The sequence below is a fragment of the Mauremys reevesii genome, linkage group 3 (genome assembly GCF_016161935.1).
Source record: "Mauremys reevesii isolate NIE-2019 linkage group 3, ASM1616193v1, whole genome shotgun sequence".
Classification (NCBI taxonomy): Eukaryota; Metazoa; Chordata; order Testudines; family Geoemydidae; genus Mauremys; species Mauremys reevesii.
This window is the reverse complement of record NC_052625.1, coordinates 44,712,902-44,727,292: the sequence shown is the minus strand read 5'-3', so window position 1 is coordinate 44,727,292 and position 14,391 is coordinate 44,712,902. Positions and strand designations below refer to the sequence as shown.

The following is a 14,391-nucleotide window of genomic DNA, read 5'->3' as shown; positions in this document are numbered from 1 at the left end:
GATCTTGCAGTTCTCATGCATCCAAAATTTCTAATGACTTCAGTGGGAATTATGAATGCAAGAGGAATTCAGGGTTAGGTCATGCTATGTTTTTGTAATCTAAGTACATTGCTTTTAAAGAATTCATGTGAAGCAAAGCTAATGCACAGACCAGCTGCTATGTATAAAAAGTGTTAAACAGTAACAATATTTTATACTGAAATAAATATAGGTATACTGTAGAAGGTTGAAATTATAGATCAGGGTCTACAGAATATCCCATAAAGTGTCCAGAGAGTAAATACTGTTACCCCTTTGCTGAGCGGTATCAAATTTTGGAGGCTTTATGGGTTAATTTCCCATTTGGAGCAGAAATTGATTACTCACCATCAGGTATCCTTTAGTGCAGTTTGTTTATTTATAGAATGTACCCAAATCCTGATTCCTTGGATGGGGTAGTAACTAATGGCAACACAGGCAACTCCTGCTTGCAGAAGCCTCAGATAAGGCCCTGTCCCCCGAAGCAGCTCTCTTGTACCTTTATTTCTCAACAGGTCATCACACACCTCTATTGCTTCAGTCTCATCTTGCTGTACCAGTCCCTGAGTTTTACATCCAGGAACCCCAGATTGCTCACAGAGACCACATGGCCAGAGACCACATGGCCTAGAAACACTGTGTCTACAGTGTTTTGTGCAGTTGGTCTACAACACAAAGGAACCTCAAAGCTTCAACTGCCAGAGCCCTTTATCCCACACAATACTCTGGCTAAAGTAAATGGAGCTATGACAATTTCCACCAGTTAAGGACCTGCCCCTCTGGATGCAATTACTGCATGGCATTTTTAGGGGAATTTCAGCACCTTGTGCCATAACAATACAAAAGATATACATGTTTAACAGCAAAAAATGATACTTGTAAAGGGAGAAATTAGTAAGATTTGCCAGTTTACTTTGGATATCCTCCATGTATTTAACAACGGATTGCCATGTCTTCATACTAATCTCATACATATTCTTTTTAATGCCAGCAGGTTTCTCCAAAGACAGCAGGTTTCCAGGATTTAGCAAGTCACTTAGACTTGTTTAGAATTGTGCGTGCATGCAATTAAATTTGTATACATAGAAGTAGTTAGACCTCTAGCTGGTCATTTGCACACACAATCTCAGTAACTACATGCACAAATGAATGCACATATTTCTGAAAATGGAGGGTTTGCTGACTGAAGTACTGTTGGAAGCTTTGCATTCTGAAGTGACTCCCACTCTAGCAGCAGGGATACTAACGTATATTATGTACAAGCAATAAAGACCGATGAGAAAAGTATTTCCTGGTGTAATCATCAGCTGACAAGAAATCCCCTCCCTCCCTGTAAGTCATTAAAACTATTATAAATTATGGGACTATAAAAATATATACAATATATAAACATATAAAAAATAAATGGCCCAGTTCTGTGCTACTTATGTGGGTGCAACTCCCATTGCAGCAAACAAGGATTGCCCCCATGTAAGTAGAAATAGACCTAAGCCAAAAGTAATGACAGAAGAACTTCTTTAATTTGCTCTGATGACTGGGAGAGCTATTGCTTATGACTGGATTTTGCAAATTAATAAGTAAATGAAGAAAATCAAGAAATTAATCAAAGCAACTGCTGCACAAAATAGGCTTTGTTTGTTTGGTCAAGCTTAGTTTTAATGATTTTATTAGTTTTAGTTCCATTGTCTTGATTGGGAGCAAACTCAGGCTGTTACAGTAGATCAGCAAATGTATGGTAGTACGTTTTGTAAATGTAAGGCATTTTCAGTTACCTGAAACTTTGCTATACCAGTAAGCTATTAAATCTTTGCTGAGAAGTGGAGCGAGCTGGCTGTTTTTCTAACCTATTTGTCTGTTTATATAAATTGTCTAAGCTCCTTACTCATAAGTTCATAATACTATTTTATCAGTGCTCCAGTTGACCATTAGGAACTTATAATATATGCAGATCACAGACAATAAAATTCTGTCTTAAGCTACTGCTCAAGTGATCAGCAAAAATTTAATAAATACTGCTTAACAGAGGTGATCTTCTAATAAAGGCAGACCAAAATTTTAGTCACTGCATTTGAGAGTACTCTGGGGGTGGTTTCTCAAGACAGAAGGCTGCCTAGTAAAGGTGACCTCTTGTATATGTTTAGACAGATAGGCAGAGTAGATACTTTTTTCCCCTCCATGAAGCAAAAAGAAAGAAAGAACGAACCAGTTCTGGAGTTCTTACTCAGACACAACTCCTGTGAAGTTCAATGTGACATTTGCCTAAGATAATTTTGCAGGGTTGAGCCCATATAGCCTGAAGGATAATTAATCAGAATAACATATTGTGACTTCCATAATTTACTTGCTTTTGGATGTAAACACTGAAGGATTTTTGGCGACACTTTTTGTATCGATGACACTAAGTACACTCAGGGCTAAAACTGCTCCCTTCTAAGTGTGCGAGGACTCCCTCATGGAGAGAGGGCATTATGTGACCCATAAATTTAGAAACTGTATTGTAATTTACAGTTGAACACCAAATGTGAGAAAAAAAAGGTGTAAAACATAAACTACTCATTTGAAGGGCCTCTTGGAACTGTTTTGCAGATCTCACACTGACTTTATTGTGAGGTTTTAAATCTATGTTCTGTTCCAGAATTTGGTTCTGTGCAGCTGCATGGTTAACCAGATTCCCATTTTTTTTCTTTTCTCTAAGTTCTGTTTCTAATAAAAAAAGTTTAGATCAAACATACTTATAGTTAGCAATTTTCCTATGAGTGAAAGCTGATCAAAGTAAAACATGGAACAGTATCCCATTTTAAGTATGGCAGATGTCTGCCATGCTAAACAACTTTCAAGGAGAAGAAAATCTTTTCACTACAAACACAAGAGCATTTAGACGGAGGGTTGCATTTAGTCGGGGTGTAGGCCAAGATGTATGATCCTTGCATCAGAGAAATTGTAAAATATTTAGTTAAATATACATTGAAATTACATCAGGGTTATAGCACAGTTAAATGTCAGGCAAGTCACAGTTAAGACTGGCATTCCATTCCTCATTTATAGTATTATGGTCAGTGTTTTACTGGGAGTTTTGCTTGAGAAAGGACTCTTTGCTTTTTTGAAAATGGAGGGGCTCAATTTGACACTTCCTGGCTTTGGCAGTCCCATCTTCTAACATTACTTTTACAATTGCATGACTTTTCCAACCATATAAAAATCAACTTTTTGGTATTAATAGCAGACACTAGAGATGTGCCAAATTACCAGAGACTAAAGACCAGTTAGTATAAATTGGCATAGCTCCACCGATTTCAATGAAACTACACTGATATCCATCAGCTGAGACTCTGGCCCCTGATCTTTTAGCTGCTGATTGTTCTTTTAAGCATGAGTTTGAAGCAAAGGAGTTTTACAATTAACAGTCAAATATGTATTTGATGGGTCATATTTATAGCTGATTTGCCCGCTGTTCAAAAGGGTGTGTTTAGACTTTAACTTCTCTAAACAGTTTCCCTTATGTTCTGTGCAGTCCTCTCAAAATCAGGTTGTATGTCAGCAATGGGTTGGGCCCAATGTATTTGAAAAGACAAGAACATTCATAGTAAGCATAAAATTCATACTATTTTTGTTTTGCTTTGCCTGGGTTAAATATGTATTGAGATTGTTTGTGGTATTACAATTTTGTAGGTCATTATAATTTTTTTTAATGTTTATTTCATTTATGCCCTGATCCTTAAAATAACCATGCAGGTCCTCTAGTGTTTGCAGATTTAGGGCTTTAATCACCAACTTGAGTATATGGTTGTAATCTTTTTAAGAAATATGCATCATACACACCTTTATGAAAGGAATTGTAAAAGCAGCGTCACAGGGCCCATTCCTGCTCTTACTGAGGTCAACAACAGATCTCCCATTGATTTTAATGACAAATGGATTGGGCCTACTATTTTTCTTAAATACAGCTCTAGGGCTGATCCTGAAGGGCTGTTTGGCTGCTTCATATCCTGCCTGCAGATAGGCAAAGTCTTATTAACTTTTGAATTGGAACCATAGAGAGAATATTGACATTTTCAGGAACTTTTACACCATCCTTTCCTTATTTTATAGGTTTCCCATTGACCTACTGGGACACTGCTATAGTGAGGCCTGAAAATGGCTGCCACAGGCATGGAAGTTAAGCAGTATGCGCTGACAGAATTCATCTATAAAAAAGTGTAGCTAGTAAAAGGCTTCATGAGCTGATGCAAACAGCCTAGCCATGATCTGGGAGATACGTGTCAGCAACAAAATATGGGACCTCTGAGAGAGCTGAACGTCTCCTTAGAGAAGATCTATAAAGGAATACATCTGGATGGCCTGGTTGCTGCTCTAGACTGCGCTTCTGTGTTAGCCCATTGGATCATACACAAACGGAGCTGTTCCAGGTCTCACATTAATTTTGAGCAGCCTCAGCCTATATGAGGACCAATGGATAAGTTAATAAGACTTTGCCTATCTGCAGGCAGGATATGAAGCAGCCAAACAGCCCCACCATAGCCACCATTCCAGCCTCTAAACTGGAGCAGGGTCTGTATGCCTGGTACCTCATCCTAGCAGGTGTTTATAGCCACAGTATGCATATAGTCATGGACAGACAGAAGACCTGAGTGAGCATAAAAAATACGAGTGCTCCTACTCCAGCCTGTCCCTAACTCTCTCCCCTCAGGTTGGGCCTATTGCGGAGAGGGCATGGAGACCAGTTCTTCTGTGCACAGACAATGTGGAGTCCCTCTGTGCACCTGCTCAGCAGTCACCTTCCCCCAGTGTGGCCGAACCACATCAGCCCTCCATAGTCCGCTATGCTGCAATCTTCCCCCCACTCTGGGATGATACTTTTTCTGATATAGTGTTGCCAGGAAAAATAAGTTAGGGGATACCCCAATGATCACAAAGTAAATACAAATTCTTCTGTTGTGCTCAGGGTTTGAAAGAATACCTATAGAATGCACAAGAAAAATTTGCATGAGTTTTGATCTTTTCTCCATTATTAATTTATTAATTCAGATTTATTTTGACAAGTGCCGACCCCAAAAGACTGCTTACAAAAATTGGGGAAGTGTTAATGAGTGACTCCCTTGGTACTACTTCAGTTCAAGTCCTGTCTTTGCCCTTTACCGCTTCATCTGCTCACCTAGCTGAGCTAGATACAGAGTGGACTGGGTGACATGTAATGTCTGTGACATTCAGGAGGTCAGACTAGGTGATCTAATGGTCCCTTCTGATCTTAAAATCTATGGGTATGTCTTTGCTTCAGAAAAAAGATGTGTTCTCAATTCGGGTTAGTTAATGGGTTAAAATAGCAGTGAAGGCACTGCAACTCAGCTTTTAATTCAGGTTATGAACCCCAGGCTGCTAACCCAAGTTAAAAGCCAACTAGACTTTAAAAGTTAAAAGCCAGCTGCTACATCTAATTAACTAACTTAGCTAACCTAAGGTAACAATGCAGCTTCTTTTACAGGACATACTTATGAATCTAGCGCTGGCCACCTATTTTAGGCCATGTCTACACTACAGGCACTATAGAGTCATAGCTATGGTGTTGTGGCTATGCCACTGTAACCTCATAGTGTAGATGCATACTACAGCAATGGAAGGGGTTTTTCCATCTCGGTAGGAACTCTGCCTCCGCAAATGCTGGTAACAAGGTTGACAGAAGCATTCTTCCATTAATCTAGCTGTGTCTATACTGAGGGATAGGTTGGCGTAGTTACGGCACTCAGGGGGTGTGAATTTTTCACAGCCCTGAGCACTGTAGCTATATCAACCTAAGTTTTAAATATATACCAGGACTTACACAATTGTTGGTGAAAGAAGCTTTGTCCTCGACTTTCCATCTCACTTTATATCCCAATTAATATGGGCCTCATTCTCCTTTCACAAACACCAGTGTAATTTCATTGACTTCAAAGGGGTCACTGCGGATTAATGCTGGTCAGAGGAGAATCAGGATTTTCTCCCTTGCTGTACCTCCCAATTTGCTGTACCTCCCAACTCTCCTGCTATTATTTAACTTTGTAATTGTATTAACTTTGAAGAGCAGTTTGTTTTAGAGTTTGTATGAATTAAAGTTATATTGTATTCTAATTGAAGTACAAGGAACCACTAGTAATAGTACTATAAGTACCACACCAGGTAGTAAATATTTGCAGGATTGGGCCCTAATTTGTATTGCAGTCTGATAGGAAAATAGACATCTCCTGAATGTGGGGTTAATACATAGTACTAAAGAGCACTTCAAAGTTTAACCTTTATACATTTTTTTCTTTTATGAAAATGTTGACAGATTTTTTTTTATTATTATTATTTTTACAAACTGGAAATGTTTGCATAGACCCTTCCTCTCGGTTCTGGATAGGGACCTATCTGGAGTAGACAGAACGTGTAGAATCCTGGGAAGAGGCTGATGAACAGAAAAGGAGAGTAGAGAAACTGTTCTTTTCAAAATCTCTTGGCTCATGGCTCAGGAGGATGATTTGGTAACCCCCCATCAAACAAAGGATTTAGGTCTTTTGAAGTATAACAGTCAGTTTAATTTTGAATCTTTCTGGAAACATCAGATTTAATATTAGCATAACAATTAGATAAATATGTTAAAAAAAAAGTTCAGAACCTCCATGAAATATAGACTACCACCTATCAAAGCAACTAAATGATTTTATTCCTGTAGGATCTCCATTTCACATTTCCTCTTCCTTGCCTAGCTAGAGTGCGTGAACATCACTCAACAAGTTATATTTCAACCACCTGCCATGTGATCCGCAGGGCAGACACCCACACCCACGAGGCGTCTCATTTGTGGGTTGTGTCACAGATTTAGGATCTAGATTGTAAGTTTTCAGGACAACTGGTTTTTTTGTATCTGTCAAGCAACACGAACATTTATAGCATTACATACATAAAGTAACAAGAATACGAATAATGTTAATCTTCTCTTGGACTTTACTAGTTGATAACAGCTCATTGTGGAGAAACATCTTCCCATCCTTCTGGCATGCGGATGGATGAAAATTCTCCATCTGAGTTGAACTTCATTGTTTTGTATATTATAACAATTTTGCACTTCTTTAGCACCTACCATCCAAAGCGCTCAAAGCACTTCACAAACATGGATTAATTAAGACTCTCAACACCCTTGTAAGAAAGGTATAATCCCTCTTTGTAGATAGAGAAGCTGAGGCACAGAGCGATTATGTGACATGCCCAAGGTCCTGCAGCAAATTTGTGACATGACTCCCAGGTCGGTGCTTCCTCTCCCTTATCTGCAAATGAAATGACTAGGGTGATACTTTTGGTGATGTACCATGCATAGGCAACTGGTACTCTTTTAGAGTCAGATCCAATGTCCATTGAAGTCAATGGAAAGACTCCCACTTTGTTTCCGTGAAAAGGTATTAAGAATTTATTTTATTAAAAGCCTTCTTCCAAATAATGACAAGCAGTTTTCCCCTCTTGCATAGAGATCTCTCTCTTTTAATAGAAGGTTCAGCCACTCAACCAATCTCATTATCTGAATATTGCACTACGTTTAATTTGATAAGACATATACTTCGTGACAGTTTATGCATCAAACTACAATGGGTCCTTTAAAATAAATAGTGATTCACATAAAACTTGTGAATTTCTTTAATGTTTTTACTGTACATAGAAGGTGACAGCATTCTAAACTTTAAAGTCCTGACCCTGCAAACATTTAGGCATGTGCTTAACTTTAATCACGTGATTAATCTTGGTGGTTCCAAAGGAACTATTCATGAGCTCAGAATTAAGCACATGCATAATAAGTGTTGGCAGAATTAGGCCTGAATATATCACTCGATTTAGCATCTAATTTTTCAAAATTCAAAAGCGATTTGACCAAAGAGCTTGAAAAATGTTTTTGGAACAGAAATTGTGCTGTATAAAACCAATGAAAAAAATGCATCAGAATCTAAGAAAGAATATTTTTGGAACTTTATTTTTTTATCATTTTAAACATTTATATGCAAATGGATATAGTGTATTCTTGGAGGCTCAGTTTTCCAGCAAACATACAATAAAGCATAAATCAAGGACATAATTAGATATTCTTATTGGTTATTTTTGTAGTATAGTAGTGCTCCCAGCCTGTAACTGAGATTTGGGTCTCATTGTGCTAAGCACTATGCACACACTTAGGGCAGGTCCATACTCACCGCGCGGGTCGACGCGGTGAGTTCGACTTCTCCGAGTTCGAACTATCGCGTCTAATCAAGACGCGATAGTTCGAACTCCCCGCGCGCTCCGGTCAACTCCGGAACTCCACCACCGCGAACGGCGGTGGCAGAGTCGACCTTGGAGCCGCGGAGTTCGACCCCGCCGCGTCTGGACGGGTAAGTAAGTCGAACTAGGGTACTTCGAGTTCAGCTTGCGTACTAAACTTGCGTACCCTAGTTCGACCCCCGCCCTTAGTGTAGACCAGGCCATAGTGAGAGACAGTTCATGCCCCAGAGAACTTAGAGCATAACCAACTCAAGTATGGTAATACAGTACTCACTGTAGACCACATAACATAAAATATGTTCAGATCCATCAGCTAGGCCACACCATCAGACCCCAGAGAAAAACCCATGGGGGTGATTAAGGAAGGAAAACTCGGAGGGTCCTTTGCAGAGTTCTATTAAGTCATTCTGTTGTAGAGTTTCCTCTCCTCCCACAGAACAGGTGAGGGGGTCAGCCCCAGAATCTGTAGGTCTCAGTGAATTTGCTAGAGACCAGATCTCTCCACACAAATGCCTCTGCACTACCCACAGCTCCCAGAAGGCCAGGTCCCATCATACAGAAATCCTTCCTGTGTCTCCTCACTGCTTCCAGCCCGCTGTGGCTATCACACACCCCTTTGTCAGTAGAAATGTTGTAGATAGGGCTTTTTCTGAGGGCAACTATCTTTGGTCTCCCTGAGGATTCCCTGCATGTTACTTGGGACGAATTATGTTCATAGCACATCAGTCCTCCCTCCCTGGCTGTGGTCTGACCATAATGACCATACTTGCAACTTCCTGTGCAGCTTCTTTTGCATGGAGCTATAGTGAAGGAGCTTCCATGTGGTCCCAAGGTGCTAGCATGGTGACATTAAGACAGCACTCCCCGCCCCCCGATTCCATTCAGTCAAGGAGCGGTCCATGTATGCAGGGATCTCAGGGAAACTTTTTGAGGCACTTTTTCCAAGTTGGAGGCCTAATTATGTCTTATGTTTACTTTAGCATATTAAAAAGAGACATATTACATATGATCTATACACTCTGGAGACAATTCTCCAAGTGTAAATTCACACTATTACAATCAGAAAATTAAATTAAAACAAGTAAATCTGTTCACTCATTCTCCCTTGGTCTCTAGCACCCTCACAACATTCAACACCAAAAAAAGTGTCTTTGACTATTTTGCTCACTAACTCAGTTCACACAAAAAGAACAAAGTCGGCAAAGTTCACAAGATTTAAAAGTGGTGGGACTTTATTTGAAATGGTTTAGTTTTGTTAATCACACCTGGTCTAAGACCCAGCATCCCCTGCTTTACCCCAAATTATTTTGAAGGCTGACTTGGGGACAGCTTTACAATTTTCAGAGCCCCACGTGAGAACACTGATTAGATGTGGAATTTTCACAGGATGTAAGTCATGGCAGAATTTGGATCTAAGTATTATTTTATGGGAAAAAGAAAGGCTATCAAGATGGATACTGCACAGAGCCACCTCTAGAGAAATAAAACAAAGTATTGGTGCAACTTCCCTGAGAACTAGGGTAGGAAGGAAATTCTATTGGAATCAAGTACAGTATTAGGAACCAGGGGCTAGAGGTGAAGGATTTTGCAAGGAACTCTTCAGAGTTAATCGCAGGAGTACTTGACTGCTGGGCCTCAAAAAGCCACTGTACTTAAGGTTGGATCTGGGAAGAGCTATTATAATAATAATAATATAGAATTAAACAAGTTTTTTATAATGAAAGCGTTGACATAATCTTAACTATAGAAGATTAACCTGCCATTCTAAGGGTGGGACACATTTCCTAACAATTTGATAGGTGAGCTTCTGTAATTCCACATTTGTTTTGCCCTAATCAACTGAAATAAAATGTAAAGACAGTTTCATTTGATATTTCAGTGCAATGGTGTAGTACAATGAAATGACAGTACAGAAACTGTTAAAATCACTTGATGCATCAATAATTATAAATCTGTTGGATATGTTTACTGCAAAGCAGGGTTGGTTTCTGAATGCAGGGTTGTGCTTTGGAAAGAAATATTTTAATTTTCTTTGACCAAATGACACTGTACATGCATGTTAATAATAATGCTTTTCACTTTTGTAGCAGCTGTCTCAAGGATCTCTATGTGCTATGTATACAATAAACCTTACAATACATCTGGGACAAGGAACTGAGGCAGATGGAAGTGAAGTGATTTGCCCAATGCCACACAACACATCAGTGGCAGAATAGGAAACAGCAAAGCCACAAGTCCTGACTCTCAGTCCCCTGAAACATGTTAATATTATCATCAGCAGATGACACCATTGCAATATTTTTTTCTGCAACTTTTCCTTCCCATATGCTTCTTTTTTACCACTTCTGGGCCAGCTCCATCTTTGCAAGAGGCCAGTGGAGATTAATGTCATCATATTAAGTGTCTGGTTGGGTCCTGAGCAGCTTTTTCATAGCGACGTGAGTGGCTTAGGTGAAGTTTGGAGTTCCTGATTTTTTAAAAATTGTTTAGAGACCCTCTGATGCCTCATGGTAAACTTCTATTCTATGCATATTTTCTGTATTGCTCTCCCTTCCCTCTTTTTATTACTACGGACACTTTTACAAGAAAGCTGTTTGCTGATTACTGTAAGTTACAGTCCTCTGTAACTTACTTCTCCACAGGAGCGACTGTGTTTGATAAGCCAATCCTGGGAGGTGCTGAGTGCCTTCAACTCTTGTTGAAGTCAGAGGAAGTTCACAGTGCTCAGCACTTCTCAAGGGATGCTCAGCAGCTCACAGAATCAGGCCCTGTGTGAGGAATAGCAAGGTAACATAGATAAACTTCTAAACAGCAAGTGTCCCACTTTCATTCAAATGTCTATTGTAATAAAAACCAAGTTACGAAAAATCAACAGAAAAAATATATTGTCAAGATTGTTTTTCAATAATTTTTTTCTAACATTTCCATGAGGTGTCTATAGCTTTTTAAACAGAGCAGAATTACATTTGAATGAAGTAGGCACCACTATTTTTTTTATTTTTCCTTACATTTAATCTATTTAGCAGACACCATTTTAGTATTTATTCATAATATGCTCAGCATCATAAACCTTTCAGTTAAATATTTTTATTACAAAGCAAAGATTCTCTTCTGTACTAGAACTAAGCTTGTACTTATTTAAAAACATATGATCAGGGCAAACAAACACAACAATGTATCTTATTGTTATCGGTTTTCTTTATATGAGTCAATTCACATTCACTATAGACTCAAAATATTTGTGGGATGACCTCATTTTTTTTTTCAGTTTTTGATCCTCTCTCGTTTTTGCTGACAAGATGCTTGTCACTTGCATTTTGAAATGAACTCTGTGTACACACTCTCTTCTTGAAAAGATCAGTGCTATCATTTGAACACGACTTTTCCATAAATATGCACGTGGGAAGAAATGTAGGGAAGACTTCTTGTGTGAACTACCTACAGTCTCAGTCCGATCCTGATTACAGCATGATGTCGGTTCTGGATCCTTCTTCAAAATACACTACCTATCTCATTTCTGTACATGACTCTGAATTCCAAAGAAGGATAATTTGACTGTAAGACTTTTTAATTCCCTAACTTACTTCAGCAGTTATCAGCAGCTGGTTACTTCAGCTAGTTGATATGCCTTGCTGTCTTGTAAACACTCTCTCTAGTATTGTGCATTACTCATAGTTTGAAAACCACTTTGACTTCTGTAACATAATTATGTTAATGTCAAATGAGTCACAGAGAAACAGCAAGCTCCTTGTATCAGAGCCTCACCTTCGTGCCAGTTTCTGAATACTGTCTACTCCTGCCGGCATGGGAGGGGTAAGACAAGAGGTTTAGGGGAAAAAATCTTTTCATTTAATTGAAGTCATGTGAAGTTATGATAATGACACACAAGGGAGAATGAGTGACAATCAAATTCAGATTCACTGGAACATAAAGTTACTATTAAGAGAAAAAGATCACCCGATCTTTCTTTATTAGAAAAAATAAAAAGTAATGAGGGAAGCTTGGCAGAGATCTGTTGAACATAAACAACTTTTGCCATTACTTATTTAGCTAATCTGAAATGATTGACATATAATTTGACATTTTAAAGATGATCAATTTTGAAATTTAATATGGTTAACGTCTTATGAATTTTACTTCTTTGGTATTTCTTATCTTTTAAATATCATTTGCATTTGTTAAACTATTTTAGCTCATTTTTTGGGCCATCAATTGCCAAGAGCTAGGAAGTCTTTGAAAAGTTAACAGTTACTGCACCAACTTCTGTTCTAACTTGCTTACAACACCATTAACAGGTGTCAGAACAGGACTTGGTCCAGTATTAAAAAAGAAAGGATTCTAAATTTGTGAAACACTGGACATCTGAACACTAAACTGTGGAATTTCTTCTGTAGCATACAATAGGCAGTTACTAATTCTTTTGTATTTGTCTAACCAGAATTTTATAAATAAAAACAAATTAATATACAAATGTACCAGACCTTAACAGTCTGATTATGAACAAAATTTATCATCTGAGTATAAATGAATGCACTTTTTTCAGATAAAACATGTTTTACTGTTAAAACATAGGTGCTTTTCATTGTTTCAGTAGAACCCACTGTACTAAAATAAATCAAAATAAAAACTACTGAGCTAGAAAACTAGACAACAGATAACAGCTGAAATGACAGCACTAGTAAAATACTTTAAGCACTAGTAAAAGCAATTCACACAAACAATTTGTATAAGATTTTTTGACTGGAAATATATATTAAATATGTATATTAATATATAGAGCCCTAGTTGAGAAAATTATGAGACAAGACTTACATTTCTCTGTATTCAAATCCTTAAGAAACTCTATGTCCCTTTCAGAATATTTTCCCTTCACATCTCGACTTCTCAGATCATCCCTTTCAAATCTTTCTGCTCACTTATCCTAGAAACTCTGTTAATAAACTAAATCTCACTTGCCCCTCTGGAACCAACTGTTGTTACTAAATTAAATGGAAATATGAAGTCATGTCATAGGTGACTAATTGCATCCTAGATTTATCTACTAGCCATGATCTAAATATGAAGCCACAGCATCATCTCGACCTTAAAGTGAGTGAGGGGCTTTATTTCACAACACATCCCTCAATCAAAGATAGCCTACTATGGACAATACCTGTAGGTTGAAACCAGCAGAGCTCTGAGTTATAATTATTTTTGTTTGATTTATTACAGCCTTTGACACAGTAGAATCAATTTATTATTTCCTCGATGGAACCTTTTTTGGAATATTCGGTATTTCTGTTTTTCCAACTAAAGAACATTTATGAAATGCATTTTAATAGACTAATTCACAAAAGAAAAAGTATATATTTTGTTAATGATGTATTTATAATTTTAAAATAGTCCTTACAAAGATGCCCATACACAAATATCCATAAAGGGATGCTACCTAGATTGAGAGCTCTTAGGGCAGGGAATGTCTCTAATCTACATGTACAGCACATAGCAGAATAGACCTGTGATTCCTGACTGAGGCTTCTAGGAGCTGCTCTAAATAAATAAATGGTTATTAATAATAATGATGATAATAATACACTATTTAAACCCATCTTGTTTTTGTCCGTTACACACAGAGTTAGGTGCAAGAGGGGAAGAGAGTCTTATATACAATTCAGTGTGTTAAGTTTAGACTCCCAAATAGAGTGATTACAAATAAAACTGGACAAATACATCTCTGATATCATCCCAGTTCATCCATGGAATGAAATTTGGGATGAAGATGGCCCATGTTTATTAATGTAAAACTTAATTTACCCTGGATTCCTCTATTTTATTGATTTTTTTCATGTGTCCATGCTCATAGCACCTGGATACATGACCTACATTAAAAAGCAAGATGTAAAATCAAACTGCCCACAAAAGGCAGCTGTAATCCAAAACTCCCTCTTGACCAATTCTCATTTACTTCCCCCCGCACAAAGCACATACCCAGTAACTCCACCTTCTGCTGTCTTTCCCCTCTCACAGTCATCCAAACCCTTGTTTATCTGAATGTTTATTGTGTTCCCAGAATTGTTTTTTTATAAACAGGATTGTATTAAAACCACCAGAACAGCTTTCAAGCAGTCACAGTTC

At 38.0% G+C, this 14,391-nt stretch overlaps 1 protein-coding gene across 2 annotated transcripts in view; it reads right to left on the bottom strand.

Annotated features, from left to right (window-relative positions):
• The window catches only part of ATF3 (activating transcription factor 3), a 34,806-nt gene extending 21,478 nt beyond the window's left edge, over positions 1–13,328 (bottom strand). The window contains exons 1-2 of one of the 2 annotated variants that reach the window (XM_039531306.1): positions 13,090–13,328; positions 10,910–11,045 (exon numbers count right to left, since the gene is read on the bottom strand). The gene's annotated coding sequence lies outside the window, so the exon portion shown is untranslated. The remainder of the gene's footprint in view (positions 1–10,909; positions 11,046–13,089) is intronic. The other variant, XM_039531308.1, reaches the window with a different exon arrangement.
• Positions 13,329–14,391: the final 1,063 nt, after the last annotated feature.